Source organism: Arachis stenosperma, chromosome 7 (assembly GCF_014773155.1).
Source record: "Arachis stenosperma cultivar V10309 chromosome 7, arast.V10309.gnm1.PFL2, whole genome shotgun sequence".
In the NCBI taxonomy this organism is placed as follows: domain Eukaryota; kingdom Viridiplantae; phylum Streptophyta; class Magnoliopsida; order Fabales; family Fabaceae; genus Arachis; species Arachis stenosperma.
The window spans coordinates 30856094-30860759 of NC_080383.1; the positions used below are offsets into that span (position 1 = coordinate 30856094).

General features: G+C 42.8%; 1 non-coding gene across 1 annotated transcript; it reads left to right on the forward strand.

The window, feature by feature from the left end:
* Positions 1–4290: 4290 nt before the first annotated feature.
* LOC130942377 (small nucleolar RNA R71) lies at positions 4291–4398 on the forward strand. Its single transcript, XR_009070949.1, has one exon. It is a non-coding gene; the product is annotated as a small nucleolar RNA R71 (small nucleolar RNA).
* Positions 4399–4666: the final 268 nt, after the last annotated feature.

Here is a 4666-nt window from a genome sequence, read left to right on the forward strand (position 1 = left end):
ATAATTGGGTGAACCTTTTCAGATTGTGACTCAGCTTTGCTAGAGTCCCCAATTAGAGGTGTCCAGGGTTCTTAAGCACACTCTTTTTGCCTTGGATCACAACTTTATTTCTTTCTTTTTCTTTTTTTTTTTTCGTTTTTTTTTCGCTCTTTTTTTTTGCTTACTTCTCTTTTTTTCTTTTGTATTCACTGCTTTTTCTTGCTTCAAGAATCATTTTTATGATTTTTCAGATCCTCAGTAACATGTCTCCTTTTTCATCATTCTTTCAAGAGCCAACAATTTTAACATTCATGAACAACAAATTCAAAAGACATATGCACTGTTCAAGCATTCATTCAGAAAACAAAAAGTATTGTCACCACATCAAACTAATTAAGCTAGTTTTAAAGATGAATTTGAAATCCTGTACTTCTTGTTCTTTTGTAATAAAAACAGTTTTCATTTAAGAAAGGTGATGGATTTCATAGGACATTCATAACTTTAAGGCATAGACACTAAGACACTAATGATCATAAGACACAAACATAGATAAACATAAGCACTAAAATTCGAAAAACAGACAATTAAAGAACAAGGAGATTAAAGAACGGGTCCACCTTAGTGATGGCGGCTTGTTCTTCCTCTAGAAGGTCTTATGGAGTGCTTGAGCTCCTCAATGTCTCTTCCTTGTCTTTGTTGCTCCTCTCTCATGATCCTTTGATCTTCTCTAATTTCATGGAGGATGATGGAGTGTTCTTGATGCTCCACCCTTAGTTGTCCCATGTTGGAACTCAATTCTCCTAGGGAGGTGTTTAGTTGCTCCCAATAGTCTTGTGGAGGAAAGTGCATCCCTTGAGGTATCTCAGGGATCTCATGATGAGTAGGGTCTCTTGTGTGCTCCATCCTTTTCTTGGTGATGGGCTTGTCCTCATCAATAAGGGCGTCTCCCTCTATGTCAACTCCCACTGAATAACAGAGGTGACAAATGAGGTGAGGAAAGGCTAGCCTTGCCAAGGTGGAAGACTTGTCCGCCTCTTTATAGAGTTCTTGAGCTATGACCTCATGAACTTCCACTTCTTCTCCAATCATGATGCTATGAATCATGATGGCCCGGTCTAGAGTAACTTCGGACCGGTTGCTAGTGGGAATGATTGAGCCTTGGATAAACTCCAACCATCCTCTAGCCACGGGCTTGAGGTCATGCCTTCTCAATTGAACCGGCTTCCCTCTTGAATCTCTCTTCCATTGTGCGCCCTCTTCACATATAACTGTGAGGACTTGGTCCAACCTTTGATCAAAGTTGACCCTTCTAGTGTAATGATGCTCATCTCCTTGCATCATAGGCAAGTTGAATGCTAACCTTACATTTTCCAGACTGAAATACAAGTATTTCCCCCGAACCATAGTAAGATAATTCTTTGGATCCGGGTTCACACTTTGGTCATGGTTCTTGGTGATCCATGCATTGGCATAGAACTCTTGAACCATCAAGATTCCGACTTGTTGAATGGGGTTGGTAAGCACTTCCCAACCTCTTCTTCGGATCTCATGGTGGATCTCCGGATATTCACCCTTTTTGAGTGAAAAGGGGACCTCGGGGATCACCTTCTTCAAGGCCACAACATCATAGAAGTGGTCTTGATGCACCCTTGAGATGAATCTATCCATCTCCCATGACTCGGAGGTGGAAGCTTTTGCCTTCCCTTTCCTCTTTTTAGAGGTTTCTCCGGCCTTGGATGCCATAAATGGTTATGGAAAAACGAAAAAACAACGCTTTTACCACACCAAACTTAAAAGGTTTGCTCGTCCTCGAGCAAAAGGAGAAAGAAGAGAGTAGAAGAAGAAGAAATGAGGAAGAAGGGAGTGGCTTATGTATTCGGCCAAGGAGGGGGAGAAGTGGTGTTTAGGTTGTGTGAAAATGAGGGAGTGAAGAAGGGTATTTATAGGAGAGAGGGGCTGATAAGGTTCGGCCATTATGGGTGGGTTTGGGAGGGAAAGTGGTTTGAATTTGAAGGGTGAGGTTGGTGGGGTTTTATGAAGGATGGATGTGAGTGGTGAAGAGAAAGATGGGATTTGATAGGTGAAGGGTTTTTGTGGAAGAGGTATTGAGGTGATTGGTGAATGGGTGAAGAAAAGAGAGAGTGGTGGGGTTGGTGGGGGTCCTGTGGGGTCCACAGATCCTGTGGTGTCAAGGAAAAGTCATCCCTGCACCAAATGGCACTCAAAATCACGTTTTGAGCCATTTCTGGCGTTAAACACCGGGCTGGTGCCCATTCCTGGCGTTTAACGCCAGGTTCTTGCCCTTTTCTGGCGTTTAACGCCAGTCTGGTGCCCCTTTCTGGCGTTAAACGCCCAGAATGGTACCAGACTGGGCGTTAAACGCCCAACTGCTAGCCTTACTGGCGTTTAAACGCCAGTGAGTTCTTCCTCTAGGGTGTGCTGTTTTTCTTCCTGTTTTTCATTCTGTTTTTGCTTTTTCAATGGATTTTGTGACTTCTTATGATCATCAACCTACAAAAAACATAAAATAACTAAAGAAAATAGATAAAATATAACATTGGGTTGCCTCCCAACAAGCGCTTCTTTAATGTCAGTAGCTTGACAGAGGGCTCTCATGGAGCCTCACAGGTACTCAGAGCAATGTTGGAACCTCCCAACACCAAACTTAGAGTTTGAATGTGGGGGTTCAACACCAAACTTAGAGTTTGGTTGTGGCCTCCCAACACCAAACTTAGAGTTTGACTGTGGGGGCTCTGCTTGTCTCTGATTTGAGAGAAGCTCTTCGTGCTTCCTCTCCATGGTGACAGAGGGATATCCTTGAGCCTTAAACACAAAGGATTCTTCATTCACTTGAATGATTAGTTCTCCTCCATCAACATCAATCACAGCCTTTGCTGTGGCTAGGAAGGGTCTGCCAAGGATGATGGATTCATCCATGCACTTCCCAGTCTCTAGGACTATGAAATCAGTAGGGATGTAATGGTCTTCAACTTTTACCAAAACATTCTCTACAAGTCCATGAGCTTGTTTTCTTGAGTTGTCTGCCATCTCCAGTGAGATTCTTGCAGCTTGTACCTCAAAGATCCCTAGCTTCTCCATTACAGAGAGAGGCATGAGGTTTACACTTGACCCTAAGTCACACAGAGCCTTCTTGAAGGTCATGGTGCCTATGGTGCAAGGTATGGAAAACTTCCCAGGATCTTGTCTCTTTTGAGGTAATTTCTGCCTAGACAAGTTATCCAGTTCTTTGGTGAGCAAAGGAGGTTCATCCTCCCAAGTCTCATTTCCAAACAACTTGTCATTTAGCTTCATGATTGCTCCAAGGTATTTAGCAACTTGCTCTTCAGTGACATAATCATCCTCTTCAGAGGAAGAATACTCATCAGAGCTCATGAAAGGCAGAAGTAAGTCCAATGGGATCTCTATGGTCTCATTTTGAGCCTTAGATTCCCATGGTTCCTCATTAGGGAACTCAGGGAAGGCTAGTGCACGCCCATTGAGGTCTTCCTCAGTGGCGTCTACCTCCTCTCTTTCCTCTCCAAATTCGGCCATGGTTATGGCTTTGCACTCTCCTTTTGGATTTTCTTCTGTATTGCTTGGAAGAGTGCTTGGAGGGAGTTCAGTAATTTTCTTACTCAGCTGTCCCACTTGTGCCTCCAAATTCCTAATGGAAGACCTTGTCTCAGTCATGAAACTTTGAGTGGTTTTGATTAGATCAGAGACCATGGTTGCTAAGTCAGAGGGGTTCTGCTTAGAATTCTCTGTCTGTTGCTGAGAAGATGATGGAAAAGGCTTGCCATTGCTAAACCTGTTTCTTCCACCATTGTTGTTGTTGAAACCTTGTTGAGGTTTCTCTTGATTCTTCCATGAGAAATTTGGGTGATTTCTCCATGAAGAATTATAGGTGTTTCCATAGGGTTCTCCTAGGTAATTCACCTCTTCCATTGAAGGGTTCTCAGGATCATAGGCTTCTTCCTCAGATGAAGCATCCTTAGTACTGCTTGGTGCATTTTGCATTCCAGACAGACTTTGAGAAATCAAATTGACTTGTTGAGTCAATATCTTGTTCTGAGCCAATATGGCATTCAGAGCATCAATCTCAAGAACTCCTTTCTTCTGACTTGTCCCATTGTTCACAGGATTCCTTTCAGAAGTGTACATGAATTGGTTATTTGCAACCATTTCAATGAGCTCTTGAGCCTCTGTAGGCGTCTTCTTCAAATGAAGAGATCCTCCAGCAGAGCTATCCAAAGACATCTTGGATAGTTCAGAGAGACCATCATAGAAAATACCTATGATGCTCCATTCAGAAAGCATGTCAGAGGGACATTTTCTGATTAATTGTTTGTATCTTTCCCAAGCTTCATAGAGGGATTCTCCATCCTTCTGTCTGAAGGTTTAGACTTCCACTCTAAGCTTACTCAATTTTTGAGGTGGAAAGAACTTGCCAAGAAGGCATTGACTAGCTTTTCCCAAGAGTCCAGGCTTTCTTTAGGTTGAGAGTCCAACCATATTCTAGCTCTGTCTCTTACAGCAAAAGGGAATAGCATCAGTATGTAGACCTCAGGGTCAACCCCATTAGTCTTGACTGTGTCACAGATTTGCAAGAACTCAGCTAAAAACTGATGAGGATCTTCCAGTGGAAGTCCATGGAACTTGCAATTCTGTTGCATTAGAGAAACTAATT